Source organism: Sorex fumeus, unplaced genomic scaffold, assembly GCF_029834395.1.
Source record: "Sorex fumeus unplaced genomic scaffold, SorFum_2.1 ptg000155l, whole genome shotgun sequence".
Taxonomy (NCBI): Eukaryota; Metazoa; Chordata; class Mammalia; order Eulipotyphla; family Soricidae; genus Sorex; species Sorex fumeus.
This window is the reverse complement of record NW_026606212.1, coordinates 788,214-807,094: the sequence shown is the minus strand read 5'-3', so window position 1 is coordinate 807,094 and position 18,881 is coordinate 788,214.

Genomic DNA, 18,881 nt, shown 5'->3' with positions numbered 1-18,881 from the left:
CCCAGAGGCACTGATCGCCAACTGAAAATGTACATGAACTTTCTCCTTAATGCATAATGAGGAAAATGGTCAGACTAGGAGGCTAAAGAACTATGAAAAAAGTCCTGTTTGGAGCATGTGGGGAATTAAAACTGGCCCCAAGTTATTTGACACATCCCTCAGGACCTGAGGTTAGTTCTGCCCTTGCATTAGTGCAGTTTTTTTTTTTAATATTGCAGAAGCTTTTTTTTTTTATCATTTTTTTTATTAGTGAAACACCATGAAGTACACTTATAGACTTATAAATTTTTGTGCTTGGGTTTCAGTTATACAATGATCAAGTACCCATCCCTCCACCAGTGCCCATCCTCCCCCACCACGGGTCCTAGTATCCCTTCCACCCCCATCCCCCCCCATCCCACCCGGCTGCTGTGCAGTTTTGATTGTTCTATCCAATAGTGCAAGTGACTGTGTGGTCTTAGGCCTTGGTCTTAGAGTTGGAAGTTCCCACTTCCTGATCTTTGGCATTCTGGCTGGAAAGAGAGCCAGCCCTCATAGAAAAGCCGATCCCGAGATTGTCCTGCATAAAGGAAACCCTAGAAGTCGTAGGGAGAGGAGATACCGGACCAGCTCCTGGCCTTCAGAGAACTTCAGACCTGCTAACTTGACCACACTCTTGAGACATCCCAGGGTATGCCCCTGCTCAGGGAACCATGGAATGAAATAATTGTTTTATGCCACTGAATTTTTGATTGTTAGTTATACAGCAACTGAAAGCAACTTTGTTCATATGGACCTGGACTTAACCTGGACTTAACCCACAACTTTCTGAGATTCAGGGAGACTTCACCACCCCTGGAACTCCTGGGCTGTAACCCAAAGGGCCTGCCTAGACTTCTCTTTGGCAATTCTGGGAAGGCTGAAGGCCAAATCAGGTAACTAACATTTCATTCCTCGGATCCATTAAATCTAACGGTCCAACCTGCATTGCATTCCTATGATGGGAAATAACTCTTACTCTTAGAAATGGAAAAAATGGGAAAACTTTACTGTTTCTCTACACCAGCCACAACAAATGTAGGCTGTAGGATTTTCCTTTTCATGGCTCTGGCACTAAAATTCACTCCTTCTAGCAACTATTTTGAAGAATAGAGACCACTATTCAATATTATGAATGATGAATTGTTTTCTCATAGTCTTAAGATTTTTTTCTTATAGTCTTATTTTGGCATTAAAATCACCAACAGTGGGGCTGGAGTGATAGCACAGAGGGTAGGGCATTTGCCTTGCACGCGGCCCAACCCAAGTTCGATTCCCAGCATCCCATATGGTCCCCCGAGCACCACCAGGAGAAATTCCTGAGTGCATGAGCCAGGAGTAACTCCTGTGTATCGCCGGGTGTGACCGCCCCCCCAAAAAAAAAGCGAAAAAAAAAATCACCAACAATGATATTGTAGAAGGTGTGGTCTTCTTCATAGAACTTCTCCAGCTCCATGTAGAACTTCTCAATTTCTTCTTCATCATAATTGGACGTTGGTGCGTAGTCAATGAAGATAGAAACTGCCGGCAGTGAGCCACATCTATTCAAGTGTAGTCGTCCGATTTGGATTGTTAGGCATTCGAATGAATCAATGCTCATGGCCAAGTTCGTGTTGACAAGGACACCGACGCCTCCAACGCCTCTTTTATCACAAGTTCCGAGGAACAGTTCTCCAGTGTCGAAAACGGCATGATGTGATTGATGCCTTCTTGTCTCAGTCACACCAATGATGTCATACTTGATCTTTCGCACTTGTACCATCAGGTTCTCTATAGATGCATCTGATGCCAGCGTACGTGCATTGAAAGTACAATCATTTTTGTCTTTCTTCATTTTGGCAGCCTAGTTCAGCCTTGAGATTTTATCAGCCTCTCCTTCCTCATCCTTCTCAACATTGCCAAATTGGTGACTCCTTCAGGATCAGGGAAATGAGACCCATTGTCATTACTGGTTTTGGCATATTGAATACAGAACGGATAGCTTGCCAGGTTCTGCCATGCGGGTGGAATACTCTCAGTAGCTTGCCAGGCTCTCCAAGAGGGATAGAGGCTTTTGGGGTGGCCTCTAATCGCCCTTGGAGGTGTTCCCATGGTTCAAACCATATTTGAGCCCTATCAAATATGGTGCGGCAGCCCTGGAAGATAGGTATTAAGTGTGTTACAATACGTCGGCACATCTCTTCAATTCCACTGTTCTTCCTGCATTAATATACGCCTCAGAGATCTGGGCCCTACGAAAACAGGATGAGAATGCCATTAGGTCTCCCAAAGAGGAATCAAAAGAGCTATGCTTGGAGTATCACGTTTCACTGAAAGGAGAGGAAGAATCCGGAGTTCTGAACTTCATTGACAGTCAAGAATCAGGGACGCTGTCTCGTTTGCCAAGGCATCAAAAATCAGATAGACAAGACATGTAATGAGATTTGGAGACGACTGCTGGACTAGAGCTGTTACCGACTGGATTCCACGGGATGTTAAAAGATTGCGTGGCCGCCCACCTACAAGATGGTCACACTTCTTCGTCAAGACCCGGAATGATCAGTTTGAAGCTCTTTGTGTTCCTAGAATGAACAAACACCATTGGGCTACACTAGCATGCCACAGGGACGAATGGAGATGTTACTGGTGCCCACTCGAGCAAATCGATGATTAACGGGAAGTCAAGTGATCAAGTGATAGTCTTATTTTGATACTTTAAAGAACTATCAACTGGGGCCAAAGAGATATTACCGTGGGTAGGGCGCTTGCCTTGCACACAGTCAACTCAGGTTTAATCCCCAGTACCCCAGTTCCCCCTCAGCACCACCAGGAGTAATTCCTGAGTGTAGAGCTAGAAGTAAGCCATAAGTATTGCTGTGTGGCCCCCCAAGAAAAAAATACTATCAACTTACTACTGCTCACAAAACAATATCAACAAAAACTTTAGGGAGAGATGGTTTTGGACACTTTTCAGTCTTAAAACTCAGGATGAAGTTAATGGATCAGACTGAACTTTCATTTTTACTACCTTTCATATATATTATTGCAGAGTATTGAGACGGGGGATTGGGGCAGGGTGGATTGTGGGAGGGAGGCATACCTAGCAGTGCTAGGAATTGGGGGAAGCAGGCAGTACTGGGGAGCAAATCCAGGGCAAAATATGAAATACATATATAACTTCTTTAAGATTTCAATTTCTTACTTCAAGAGTTCTATGTAATGGTAGAGATATCCATTTTGATAGCCTCTGAGTTCTTATCGGTGCCTTATGCCAAATGCATTTGTAATCTCATGGAGTCCCAGATGCAGTATGAGTCTTGAATGACAAAGAATCTCTTGATCTACTTCCTTCCAGCCTTCATCTTCCCCACAGAAACACTTGGTGACTAGATGTGTGATGTTAATTTTTTTTAGTATAAAAATCTGACGCTTTCCATGACAACACGTTATATTTGTATTAGACTATTTAGAATAATATCATTGCCAAAGGCATCCTAAGGAGAGTAACAATTTACAGGATCTGTTTCTTGTACTCTAGATCATTCTTCTGACTGGTAGTTACCCATCATCACAAAGCTCCATCTCTGTGCCAAAGACCTGTTTACGTGTTGAAACTCTAAATGATGTCATGGAGAGCTGTGAATGAATTTGCCTTTTTCTCTTCAAATGGGATGGCTTTTAAGGGCTTCCTAATTCTAGCTTAGAGATCTTATGTCTTAACCTGACAGTTTTGATAATATAAAATAATATAAATATCATAATTACCTAAGGGTTGTCTTTACTTCCTTTGTCCAGAAGATTTCCAAAATCACAATTCATTCACTGACACATTCATTCATACACTAGAGTCACTGAGGACTGCACATAAGGTATTTACTCATCTCTGCCCCTGCTTTCTGACAAGAGAACTCCTAAATTCCTTGGAATTTTCTGGGTGAGAGGAATGTCTTGTGTTCTAGTAAGTGGCTCAGTGGACTCCTAGATGATGTTAGGACAGAGGTTGGTCACTAGAAAGACAAACCGTGATCTTGGAAGGTTGGAACTTCAAGCACCACCCCTCATCCTGTAGAGTGGGAGAAAGTTGTGAACTGATTATGCTGGTGTAATAAAGCCTCCATAAAATTCCATTTGTTTATTTTTTCGTTTGTTTGGGGTCCACACCCAGCTATACCCAGGGGTTACTCCTGGCTCTACACTCAGGAATTACTCCTGGCAGTTCTCAGGGGATATATGGAATGCCAGGAATCCAACCAGGGTCACCTACATGCCAGGGCAGCACAATAATATTAAAAATAATATTAAAAACAGTAATATTTTGAGAGCTTGAGAACTGAAAAATACACTCACAGGCTGAGAAGAGGGAGGTACACCCCAACTCTGCAGACTCAGAAACTTCTGAATCACCCGCTATGTACCTCTTCATCTGGTTACTCATCCATATCTTTTATTATAACCTTTATAATGTGCTTCCCTGAATTCTTAGCCACTATAGTAAATTATTGAATCTGAAGATGGAGTTATGGGATTTCCCAACTTGTGGCTGTGATGTAAGTAGGCATGAGAGAGGCAGGGGCAAGAATGTGCCGAATCTGCAAAAAGCAGTTCACAGCGCTTACTGATGTCTCTACCACCCCCGACCCCCAGCACCACCTCCTGCACAAGGTATATGCTTAAAAGTAAGGTCTAAGGGTGGAGAGATAATACAGAAAGTATGGGGCTTGCCATATCTGAGCCCCCCGCCCCAAGCATCTCCAGGAATGACTCCTGATCACAGATTCAGGAGTAAGCCCTGAGCACAACTAGATGTGGCCCACTCCAGGAAAAAAAAAAAAAGTCAAGTCTAATTATGACTACCTGATATCTAGGAAATCAGGAAGGACTGACCAACCCAACCACAAGTGCTTTCTCCCTAGTACACTCCTGTGGCCAAGGTCACCTCCTCAAAGACCTCCTTATCAAATGGACCAAATGCTCAATAATGGGTATAAGTTTCCATCCAGTCCACAGAATTATTCAAAAGAATTTAATCCTGCAGGAATCACTGAATACCTTAAAGCAACTGTGCCTCCACAGCCTCTGTCAGTTCATCTTGTCCTAAAAGCAATCCCCAGGATCCAGAAAGATAGTACACTGGGTTAGTCACTTCCCTTGCATGTAGCCATCTGGTCCTATCACACATGGTCCCCCGAGTTCCACTAGGAGTGATCCCTGAGCTCACAGCCAGGAGTAAGCCCTGAGTACTCCTGGATGTGACCCCAAAACAGAAACAAACAAAAAAGCCAGGGCAATCTTCAGTTGGGGTCATGCTTTTCTGAGCTGTGAGTGTGATTAATAAATGGCCCCTAATTTCTTCTATCTGGTGTTGATTTCCATATGTTCTGTCATGCCCATATCTCCAAGGCGGGAATTACTCCCTTGCAAATGGGGTAAAAAGAGAGGTGAATAAAGTAATCCTAATCCAGCTTCCTCCCGAAATTAGGTACTTGGCTTCTTCACTCTTTTTTTTTTAACTTTTTTATTGAATCACTGTGGGATAGAGCATTACAAAGCCATTCGTGATTAGATTTCAGTCATACAGTATTCCAACACCTATCCCTCCACCAGTACTCATCAATACACTGGCTCAGCTCTTCGCATGCTACCTGTCTGAATGCAAGGTTCCATCCCAGTGGAAAACCAGCAGGACCATTCTGTTGTACAAGAAGGGAGACATCCATGACATTGGCAACTAACGCCCGATCTGCCTGTTGTCTGTCATCTACAAGTTGTTCACTAGAGTCATCCTGAATAGAATAGGCAGAACACTAGACAAACAACAACCATGCGAGCAAGCCGGGTTCTGAAAAGGATTCAGCACAATCGACCATATCCACCTGGTGACCAAGCTCAGTGAGGTTTCTTGAGAGTTCAAGATGCCACTCTGCCTAATGTTCATCAATTTTAAAAAGGCCTTTGATTCTATTGAGACTGAAGCGGTTATCGAAGCCCTAGTCAAACATGGTGTTCAAACTCAGTACATCAGGATCCTCCACGAGCTGTATTATGGATTCACCACCAAGATCTCACCATTCTACAAGGAAGTGATCATTGACGAAAAGAGAGCGGTTCGGCAGGGTGATACCATTTCACCGAAACTCTTCAGTGCCACTGTCGAGAACATCATGCATCAACTGGAATGGAAAGAAGTGGGGGTGAAGATAGATGATTGGCAACTACACCACCTCTGCTTCACTGATGACATTGTTCTAATAACACCAAACATTAGCCAAGCACCACAAATGCTTACTGACTTCGACCATGAGTGTAGACAGGTCAGATTGCAGCTGAATCTCACTAAGACAATGTTCATGAAAAACGAACTAGTTCCTGATGTTCCATTTTCTCTCAATGGAATTAATATCTCTGAATGTAGCAGTTATGTGTACCTGGGTCGAGAACTCAACATGAGAAATGATGTAGAGCCAGAACTGCACAGGAGAAAGAAAGCAGCATGGAACACCTTCAAGAGCATCGAAGAAGAGTAGTTAAGAGAAAAAAGAACCTCCAGCTCCGGGCACATCTTTTCTACTCCACCGTTTTTCCTGCACTAACATACGCCTCAGAGACCTGGGCCCTACGAAAACAGGACAAGAACACTATTCAGATCACCCAAAGAGGAATCGAAAGAGCTATCCTTGGAGTATCATGCTTCACTCAAGTGAGAGAAGGAATCCGGAATTCTGATCTTTGTCAATGATCGAAGATCAGGGATGCTGCCTCTTTTGCCAAGGTGTCGAAAATCAGATGGGCTGGATACATAATGTGATTTAGAGACAACCGCTGGACTAGAGCTATTACCAACTGGATTCCATGGGCCGTCAAAAGAACTCATGGCCACCCACCTATGAGATCGTTGGACTTCTTCGTCAAGACCCTGAACAAATGGTTTGATACTTGTCTTGTTCCTGGAGTGAGCAGACGCCATTGGGCTACACTAGCTCGCGACAGGGTCACATGGAGATGTTACTGGCGTCCATTTGAGCAAATCGACAAACAACAGGATGACAAGTGATTACAAGTGATCCCTCCACCAGTGTACATTTCCCAGTACCAGTGACCTCTCTCTCTCTCTCTCTCTCTCTCTCTCTCTCTCTCTCTCTCTCTCTCACACACACACACACCTTTTGGCTTCACTCTTTTTTTTTTTTTTTTTTTTGCATTTTGGGTCACACCCAGCGATGCACAGGGGTTATTCCTGGCTCATGCACTCAGGAATTACTCCTGGCGGTGCTCGGGGGACCATACGGGATGCTGGGAATCAAACCCGGGTCAGCTGCGTGCAAGGCAAACACCCTACCGCCTGTGCTATCGCTCCAGCCCTGGCTTCACTCTTTATCTAGACAAAATCCTGCCTCTTGAGGCCCCAAGAAACTGACACCTTCTCAGCAGTCACTTAAGCAATCCAGTCATCTGATTGGCTTGAATAATGTTTCACTTTCTGGTACTTGGAGGTTTCTCAAACTAACCCCAGAGTGTCCCCTGACTCAACTCCTCTTGTTCTTTTAAAGACATTGAGATATCACTATCTTCCTTTCCTCTACTGACATTTGTTAGTTTCCTCTTCTCTAGTCCCTGAAGTTTTTTTTCTTAATCAAGTTCCAAGATAAATGGTGATCTTGGATTTTAACATCCTCAGCTCTTTCCTCTATGAACTGTCCCGGTCATATGAAACAGTTTAGAAATCAGAGGAAGAGGTAGCCACCACTGACACATCATTTTGCTCAAGAAATTTTCATACTTTGGACAGAGTTAGGAAAGGACTTTATTATGCAACACAGCTGAGTACTGCGATTTATGAGTTGTATTTCATTTCCCGTGCAAGCAGGAAGCTCCTCAAATGCACAGGGCCTTTCAGGGTTTGGACCTCTGCTGCCTATTCCAGCACAAGGCAAGGGTGCAGAGCTGTGACACCAGGAACAGAAAACCTGGGCTCACATCCTGGCTCAGCAACTGCTTGGGACGTGGTATTGGGTGGCTTGTCCAACCCTTAGAAACCTCAGTTGCACCTTTGTGTGTAGGGGTGTTTTAACGCCCATGTTATAAATGTCAATATATGAAAAGCACTTAACCCACGCCCAGATCAGAGAAAGCAGCAAATGTTTAGAAAATCTCATTGTTTAAAGAATTAGCCAGACATTTAATGATGCCGACTAGTAGTATGATTACTTGGACAGTGCCCAAGCACTTCTCCTGAGCTCCAGGAGAAGTCCATTTCTGGAATCACCTCTGGATACTCAGTGAGGCTCAAGTTCCCAATCACCGACCCCTGAGCTGAAGCAGGCGGCATCGTTGCGGGTCTCATGCACTGAGGAGAGCAGCTTTGCCAGCTCAGCATCTGCTTCTGCTCCTGTGCTGCGGGGAGACCCAAGAGGCCATGCTCCAGACTGGGAAGTGAGGAAACCCGCAAACAGCAAGTGATTACTGGGAGTGTCTGCAACATGCAGGGGTTGAATGTGCCACAGAGGCCTCATCCAAAAAGGACTGTGACACACCATCCCGGATATGAAGGTGGCACCCCAGATACTGAATAATATAGGGCAAGCTCAAGTTGCCTGTCTCACGGAAAAATGTCAGAGTAAAGCAAAAAAAAAAAAAAAAAAAAGGGTAAAATTAGAGTGAGCAGAATATTTTAGAACAGGAAGGAGTCCCTGTGGGATAAATAAACTCTATTAAAATCTAGACTTACAAAATAAGCAAATAGGGTGTAATTAGGGTGTGACTATTTTATGCTTTACAAAGTGATTTGTGACAAGATAAAATTCCTTCAAAGCATTAGAATGAAATTGCACACAGTCCCTTTTCAGAGCTTCCTAGCAAAGAAACAAAGGACTCTCTGTAGAGTTGGGCTTTCACTGACAACTAGTGAGACAACCTTTAGACCTCGTCTTACTTTTCTTATTCACAGAAGGAAAAATTTGAACTACATGTAATCTACAAGGTACTTTTAACTCAACATGCTCTCTTCATTATATTAAATGAGGTCAATGGCACTTCACTAAGAGTACACAAAGTGCTTGGCATACCAACTGGTAAGTGACAATTTGAATTAAATGCTCTGTGTTAACTAAAATCAAAGGTCCATACCATGGTCTTAAGGCCCTAACCAATTTAGCCTAACTACCTCTCAGGACCATAGTTCACCTCACTCCCCTCATTGCTGATTACGTTGCATTCATTTTTGTTTTCTTTCTATTCTTGGAACACACCATATTCATTCTACCACAGGTCTCTCCATCACTATTCCTCTGTGAGGGATAGGTTGAGATGCAAATGAAATCACCCCATACCCCTCTTAGTTCATCTAGGCTATGAAATAAGCAATCACTGGAATGGTAAGAAAAAGATAGGGTTGGAGCAATAGCACAGCAGGTAGGGCATTTTTCTTGCACATGACTGACCGGGTTCAATCCCTGGCATCCCAAACGGTCTCCCCAGCACCACCAGAAGTAATTTCTGTTTCTGAGTACAGAGCCATGAGTAACCCCTGAGCATCATCGGGTGTGGCCCAAAAAGCAAAAATGAAAAAGAAAAAAAGAATAAAAGACAAAGAGAGGTTTAATGAGAACACGAATTACCTCTGATGTGAATGGGAAGGACTGGAGAAATAGCACAGCAGTAGGGTGTTTGCCTTGTGTGCAGCCAGTCCAGCTGAGCTGGGTTCGATTCCTCCACCCCTCTCAGAGAGCCCGGCAAGCTACCGAGAGTATCTCGCCCGCACAGCAAAGCCTGGCAAGCTATTTCAAATATTCAATATTCCAAACACAGTAACAACAAGTCTCATGATAGAGACGTTACTGGGCCTGCTCGAGCAAATTGATGAACAACAGGAGGACAGTGCTACAGTGCTACATACAGTGTATGGGAAGATTCAGTGAAACAAAGTAGCTCTCCCATAGGGCTTCAGAAACATCTTAAATATCTTAGTTAAGACAAGGGAGGATGTGGCAGGAAAAGTCAGTCTGTAAGATTACCAGAGAAGGCACAGTGAACAGAGATAAGAATGTGATGAATATTTGACTTCCGCCTTCTCCATTGAAAAGATAGAGATTAGGTTTAGGCCTGGGAGATAACTGCTCATGCTTTGAACATGCTATGCCCTGTCCTCCAGTACTATATGGCCCCTTGAGCACCTAGTGACCCCCAAACACCATGAGGCCCAAGAAGCACTGTACTGCTTGGCCCAAGCACTGAGCTGTGAGGCCTCCATGGCCAGGCAAATATTGCCAGGAATGGCCCACATGCCCTCTGAGCATAACTTGGGAGCCCCTCAACCGCCAACAACATCAACAGAAGACTAGGTTTTTCCCTGTACAGTGAGGGAGAGATCCTTAGAGAAGTTTAAATATATATATATATATATATATATATATACATATATATATTAGTATAAACTCTACCAGCCTTCAAGAGCCATTCCCATGGAGTAAACCTTTTGCCCAAAAATACTTACTTGGAGCTGGCAGATTTTTGCTTCCAAACAGACACTTTCTCCCCAGATTTTCACAAAATTCGCTTCGTAATATCAGATCTCAAAATTAGTATTTTATTAGAGAGGCTCCCTCAACTAGTAAATATACACAGGCTCATGTCAGAGATATTGCAAGTTCTGTTCCAGACATTTCAATAAACAAATAATGCAAATTAGTGAGTCACTCCAATTTACTGGCTTTACAGTATACTTAAAAGTTAAGTTTACACTGTTGTTAAATTTATACTTTAAATATAAATTTAGTCCATTAAGTATACAATAGCACTTTGTCCTAAAAAAAAGATACAAGCCATAAAATTAAATATTTTATTGCTTTAAACAAATCATCTTCTGAACTTTTATCAGGCCATAATCTTTTTGCTGGTGGAATATCTTGTGGTAAAAAAGAAAGTGGTCTAAGGCACAATGAAACAATGCAATAAAATGGGGCATATTTCGAAGAATCCAGCGTCCAAGTTGCATCCTCATAGAATACATACAGAACATGTACAAAAAGGCGTATGGGCCAAACAGCTAGTATAGGGGCTAAGGCACTTGCCTTTCACAATCTGACCCCAGTTTCATCCCTGGCTTCACATATGTTCCCTGAGTGCTGCCAGGAGTGATCCCTGAGCAGAGAGCTAGGAGTAAGTCCTGACCACTGTCAGTTATGACTCAACCTTCTCAAAAAAAAAAAAAAAACAATAATTTTTTTTTAATAACAGACATCTTTTGGGACTGGAGAGATCATTCAGTGGGGAAGGCATTTGCCTTGCATGCAGCTAACTTGGTTTTGATCCCCCAACATCCCATATGGTGTCTGAGCTCCCCAGGATTGATCCCTGAGTGTAGAACAGGAATAAATCCTCGGCACTGCCGGCAGTGGTCTAAAATTTAATTAAAAGGGCTAGAGCGATAGTGCAGCGGTAGGGCGTTTGCCTTGTGCACAGCCAGCCCGGCTGAGCCGGTTCGATTCCTCTGCCCCTCTCAGAGAGCCCGGCAAGCTACCAAGAGTATTTTGCCCTCACGGCAAAGCCTAGCAAGCTACTCGTGACGTATTCGATATGCCAAACACAGTAACAACAAGTCTCACAATGGGGACGTTACTGAGTCCGCTAGAACAAATTGATGAACAACTGGAGGACAGTGTCACAGTGCTGTACTATCGTTCTAATAATATATATACAAATAGTTAATATGCATATGAGAAGCTCACTAAAAACATTACACATTATGAAAAGACAAGTCGGAAACACAAACTCATTTAATTGAATATTAATAGATTATATTTCATCACTTAATCACTTAATCACTTAACCTCCCGTTAGTCGTCGATTTGCTCGAGCGGGAGCCAGTAACGTCTCCATTTGTCCCTGTTGCGTGCTAGTGTAGCCCAATGGCATCTGTTCGCTCTGGAAACATGAAGAGCCTCAAACCGATCGTTCATGATCTTGACGAAGAAGTCTGACCATCTGGTAGATGGGCGGCCACGCGGTCTTTTGACATCCCGTGGAATCCAGTCAGTAACAGCTCTAGTCCAGCGGTCGTCTTTAAATCTCATTACGTGACCAGCCCATCTGATTTTATACACCTTGGCAAATGACACAGCGTGCCTGATTCTTGATCGTCGACGGATGTCGGAACTCCGGATTTTTTCTCTCATTTGAGTGAAACGTGATATTCCAAGCATAGCTCTTTCTATTCTTCTTTGGGAGACCTGAATAGCGTTTTCATCCTGTTTGCATAGGGCCCAGGTCTCTGAGGCATATGTTAATGCAGGAAGAACAGTGGAATCAAAGAGATGTGCCCGGAGCCGGAGGTCCTTCATCCTCTTAACTATTTCTTCAACGTTCTTGAAGGCGTTCCAAGCCGCTCTCTTCCTCCTGCGCAGCTCAGGTGCCAGGTCATTTGTCATGTTGACCTCTCGACCTAGGTACACATAGCTGTTGCATTCGGAGATGGTCGTTCCATTGAGAGCGAATGGGGCATCAGGAACGAGGTTGTTTCTCATAAACATTGTCTTCGTAAGATTCAGCTGTAGTCCTATCTTTCCACACTCACGGTCAAAGTCGGCCAGCATTTGTGCCGCTTGGCTGATGTTTGGTGTTATTAAAACAATGTCATCAGCAAAGCGGAGGTGGTGTAGTTGCCGACCATCTATCTTCACTCCCATTCCTTCCCATTCCAGTCGTCGCATGATGTTCTCGAGGGTGGCACTGAAGAGTTTTGGTGAAATGGTATCACTCTGCTGAAACCCTCTCTTGACATCAATGATCACTTCTTTGTAGAATGGTGAGATCTTGGTAGTGAATCCGCAATACAGCTCACGGAGGATCCTGATGTATTGGGCTTGAATGCCCTGATTGGCCAGGGCTTCAATGACCGCTTCCGTCTCAACAGAATCAAAGGCCTTCTTTAAATCAATGAACGTTAAACAGAGCGGCATCTTGAACTCCCGAGAAACCTCAATGAGCTTGGTTATCGTGTGGATATGGTCGATGGTGCTGAATCCTTTGCGGAACCCGGCTTGCTCGCATGGTTGTCCTTCATCTAGTGTTCTGCCAATCCTATTTAGGATGACTCGAGTGAACAACTTGTAGGTGACAGACAATAGGCAGATCGGGTGATAGTTGCCAATGTCATGGATGTCTCCCTTCTTGAACAGTAGTACGGTCCTGCTGGTTTTCCATTGGGATGGAACCTTGCATTCAGACAGGTAGCGAGTGAAGAGCCGAGCCAGTGTATTGATGAGTACTGATGGCAGGTTCTTCAGGTGTTCAGGTCTGACCTTGTCTGGGCCGGGTGCTGTTTGTTTCTTTACTGACGAAATGGCGTGTCGGATTTCGGAAGGGAGAACGTTGGGAACAACATATCCATCCTGTGGAATTTGGTATGTCGACAAGTGGACATGGCTATCAAAGAGATTTGAGTAGAAGTCATGGATAATCTTCTCCATCGCCGTTCTGGAGGATGTGGTGGATCCATCAGGACGTCGGAGGGCAGTCATCTTGGTCTTGTAGTTGGCGAAGGACAGGCGGGCGTAACGAATACTTTTCCCGGCTTCTGCCGCATCTACCAGTACTTCTGCTCTTCTCTCTTTGAGGTCTTCCTTGATCACATCTCTGCACTGCTTTGCGAGCTTGGACATTAGCTTGCGGTTGCCTGAGGCATGCGCCAAACCACGCTGGCGAATTAGCTCAAGAGTTTTCGAAGACAGGCGTTTTTTTGTGGCTATCTCTCTCTTGGCGTTCCTCGCACATTCATGGAGGTGCTGAACCAGTCAATCGTATTCCTCGTCAATGTTGTCAACTATGGCATCTTCCCATGTTGCCGCAATAGTGCCAAAGAGTTCCCAGTTGGTGGTCGTTCTGGGAGTTCTCTTTTTGAACTTTGCAGCCCTTTCTCCCCGCTCTGTGAACTAGAATTTTGCACGAAGGAGACGGTGGTCCGATCCCGTTCGAAATTTTGGGACAAGAGCGACATCGGTCAGGCAAAACCGTCGATTGAATATGATGTGGTCTCTTTCGTTGTGGAATCGTCTACCGGGAGATTCCCATGTCCAACGTTTAGATTCTGCCTTCTGGAACTGTGAGTTACCATGGATGGTCTTGGTCGACATGATGAACTCAGACAGTCTCTCACCCTGTTCGTTCCATTCTAGGCCATGGGTCCCGATGTGAAGTTCTTCAGCTGATCTTCTCGGTCCTATCTTGGCATTAAAATCACCCACAATGATCTTGTAGAAGGTGTGGTCTTCTTTATAGAACTTCTCCAGCTCCATGTAGAACTTCTCTATTTCTTTTTCATCATAATGAGATGTTGGTGCGTAGACAACAAAAATAGAAACTGCAGGCAGTGAGCCACATCTATTCAAATGTAAACGTCTGATTTGGGTTGTTAGGCATTCGAATGAATCAATGCTCTTGGCCAAGTTTGTGTTGACAAGGACACCGACGCCTCCAACGCCTCTTTTATCACATGTTCCGAGGAACAATTCTTCTCCAGTGTCGAAAACGGCATGGTGAGATTCGTGCCTTCTTGTTTGGGTCAGACCAATGATGTCGTACTTGATCATTAGCGCTTGTACCATCAGGTCCTTGATGGATGTATCTGATGCTAGCGTACGTGCATTGAAAGTACAGACGATCATTTTTGTCTTCCGTCGTTGTTGCAGCCTAGTTCGGCCTTGAGATTTTGTCGGCCTCTCCTTTCTCATCCTTCTCAGTGCTGCCATGTCGGTGAAGCCTTCAGGATCAGGTGAATGAGACCAGTTGTAGTTACTGGTTTTGGCATATCGAATACACAACGGATAGCTTGCCAGGCTCTTCCGTGCGGGCGGAATACTCTCGGTAGCTTGCCGGTCTTTCCGAGAGGGATAGAGGCTTTTGGGGCGACCTCTAATCACCCTTGTAGATGTTACCATATTTGAACCCTATCAAATATGGTACGACAATTCCAGAAGATGGGTATTTAGTGTCTTATGATGTGTCACGCAGCCGCAAAGCAGCCGCGCAAGTCCAAAAAGCATCCTGAAGTGTGGCGACGGCTGGGTAGTAGAGGTAGTGTGGATCATATTTCATATTTACTTTTTTTTTGAGCTACTACAGTGCTATTAGAAAACTTTTATTTTTAAAGACACAGAACAGAACTAGGGAGATAGCTCAAGTGATAGAACACATGCACGAGGTCTTCTGGTCTCTCCGTGGTACCATATGGCCCCTCAAGCACTGCCAGATGCTACCCTGGTACACCCCAAACCAACCCCAGCACTATGCCATTAGTCCCACACTGCCATGCTGAGTATTGTTGCTATAGTTCTCCCACGACCCAGCACCACGGCAATCACTGTTAAAAAAAAATAATAAGGGCACATGAATCTGATAGAGTTGAGATTCATCCATCAAGCAGATAGTTTTATCTACAGTCAGCCTAAGGCCTAGTTGATAAGAGTAAGGCTTTTATTTTTCTTTTATGTTCTGTAATAGTTTCTTGATCTTGTACTTCATGGAGAAAACAACAGCAAAATATCTTTGCTACAAACTTCAGCTTTATGTATGTGGGGTGGGGGTGGGGTGGGAGGAATGGCAGTTTCTAGAGGTAGTTACACACTTAAATCACATGTACTTGGTTTTTGTGGTCATTGTTATTATACATAAAGGTTAATTTCACAAAGTCTATCTGTTTAGACTCTTAACTCTTTAAATGCCTACATATTACATTTAAAAATTTTTTCATTGAAGGTACTCCTGAACACAGGATACTGTTTCATCCGACTGAAGTCCAATCTGTCTCAAGTTCACCTTGGGAAACATTCCTCCAAAACAATAAACAAATGACAGCCAATGATGACCTCTCACTAAATGGTCCAAGATTAATGGGCTTTTTGAGTGCTCAACTCTTCTTTTATGGACTATTAATCTATATTTTTGCTGCTATTACTGAGAGCAGTCTCAGGAAGAGCCTTCAGTCTCAAATTTGTTGTGTTCACACAAACATTTGTGTTAATGTGTACATTACTGGACCTGAAATCTAGCACCATGGTCAAAGTCTTTTCCAATTACATATTTCAAAAGTCTGTTAGCTTAGGAAAGAAGAGCCCACCAGAAGTGATGTCTGAACAATTAATGTAAGCTCTGAGCAGTACTGTGTGTGGCCCCCCAAAACGAAAGTTTGAGATATAATTAATGTAAGGGTAAAACTGACACCATGACAGGCATTAGAAATCAGCAAAATCAGCTAGGCCTCAGGTTCAGTTAAGGGAACAGTTAAGTTTCAGTTTCCCAGCAATGAAACAATGTGTAACTAGCCAACCTGAATCCCCCTGGAAAGCTCCTGGGCCCAGAAAGTGGGCAAGTGGACTCAGTCGATCACAGTGTGCCAGAAACCATACAGAATGTACACCAGCACCCACAAGCCTATCAAAGTCCAACATATATCCTAGACACTTGCCAAAATACCTTTGTTTAGTAACTAAGTAAGATTTTTCTGAAACAATACAGCATGTACTGCTTATGTAATCAAACTATATATAAACTGCTTGCTGCCTGAAGCCGGGGTCGCTATCAAGAGACCACTCTGTGGGTGAGATAGTTGACCCCAGTAAACTGGAATAAAACTCCTACTGCTTTTGCATTATTTTGTTCGTGTCTCTGTCCATCACGCTGCTTGGGAACCCAGAATCCCGGATTTAACAATTAACATATAATAAAATCTGCCCTTTACAAATATAATACAGTTCAGAGCTTTCTTAGCAGACTTTGTCTGTCAGTTTGTCCTCATATTCCTAGCATCAAGAACAGTGCCAACTGCCTAACAGACACCCAGATATCCAGCTAATAAATGCATAAAATCCCACAGGTCACCATCTTTTTCTGGAACCATTTTGAATTCAATCAGACAGTACTTCTATTCCTCCCTCTAACTCAACAACTCCAACTGTTGAAGCAGAAACTATTCTCTGCAAAATTCCTTAGATTCACCTTTTCATATTTTTAAATGCAAGATGGTGGCCCTAGGAATTTCATATTCAAGGAATAAACTAATACGTTGCATCAAAGATGCTCAATAGGATCCACACACTAGAAGCAGAGGAGAGCCATTAGGGAATGAGGCCCACTCTCTGGAGAAACCGTCCCTAGAGTGAAATGTTACTTATGCCCAGTCTGCAGTAACATTTGGAAAACAAGTCTTGTGGAGCAGAAAACGGAAAGCACTGTAGGATAACATTGGTTTGCCCTTCCTCCCTGGCTGCTGGGAGCTTGTGTTTGTTGATTGCCCCTAAACCTGTCAATCAGACTCTGACTTGTAAATATTGTCTTTCTCTTCTCCTTAATGTCCTTTGCAGGATTATTATTTCAAAGCAGATGCTTTTTGTATGAATACAGAAAGATAGTTAAAAAGACAAACCTGTGGCTTGGGAGTTGATTGTCTCCAGATAATATTACCTCCTGGACATCTGCTCTCTCGACTTAAGCCTCAGTTGCCCTCACTTCCTAGATCCCCAAAAGCAGGGTCTCGACGAGGGATGGGACCCAGGGCAAGTGGTGAGCTATGAGCTACCCTGGCATCGAAAAGGGCCTGGCCAAAGTGCCCAAAAGCGGTAGGAGCGATAGCACAGCGGTAGGGCGTTCTCCTTACAAGCGGCCAACATGGCCGACCCGAGTTCGATTCCTCTGCCCCTCTCAGAGAGCCCGGCAAGCTACGGAGAGTATTTGATATGCCAGACACAGTAACAACAAAGTCTCCAATGGAGACGTTACTGGGCCCCCTCGAGCAAATCAACGATCAAAGGGAGGGCCTTTACCTTTACCTTAAAGATGCTAATTAAGTCGCAGGTCTAAGGAGAGGAGAAACACACCTAAAGGCTATTTTGCCCTCATGTACTGCAGGTGGTCGAGAAGTCTGGAAAAACATTTTTGATCATGCTCCCCTGTGGGGAGGCGTGGTTGGAGAGGCTGGTGAGAGGATTGAAAAAGCGGCAGGGGCTGGAGAGATAGCACAGCGGGTAGGGCGTTTGCCTTGCACGCAGCCGACCCAGGTTCGATTCCCAGCATCCCATATGGTCCCCTGAGCACTGCCAGGAGTAACTCCTGAGTGCAGAGCCAGGAGTAACCCTGTTCATCGCCAGGTGTGACCCAAAAAGCAAAAAAAAAAAAAAAAAAAAAAAAAAGAGCAGCTGCCAGGAGAAAGGGGGGGGGGGGGGGCGTTGATAATTGGAGAAAGGGATTGTTGGTTGATGGATTGATTGAAGGTTGCTGCAGGGGGATTGAAGGAGAGACAGTTACAGAGACAGCAGAGAGAGAGGAGAGGATACAGCGGCAGAAAGAATCCTGCAGTTAGAAAGAGACACACAGGGAGAGGGCTGGAGAGAGCTGGGAGAGAGGAGAGATTGAATAAACGGCAACTAATAAGCAACCAGCTTGGCTCTCGCTCTTCCTTCGTGTGTCCAAGGCAACAGTCGTCCTGGGTGGAGAAGCGTCTGGAGAGCACAGAACCCGAGCAGCGAGAGAGAGCTGCCCAGAGAGCCCGCGAACATCCTCACTGTAATTCCCGCGCGTGAGGGGCTTACACAGCCCTGCGAGTAGGGTTTTACACAGCTCCTCGCTGTGCAAAAATTCCGCTGTGCGGAATTTGTTTCTACAAAGCATCATGGCTGACTAGGCTGGCGAACCGTTTATACACAATGGCCTGGTAGAAGTCTTCCCCTACAAAAACGGGATGCCTGGGCCCGCTCTGACCACTGGACCGCACCTGGCAGACGCGACGTGCTCATGAACAGCTGGAGACTGTTCTGGCGGAACCAAACTCAGCTCGCACCCAGGAAAGCGAAGCTGAGGGGCCGCGGGAGGGTGGGAGCGATGCTGGAGCGCTGGGGCCG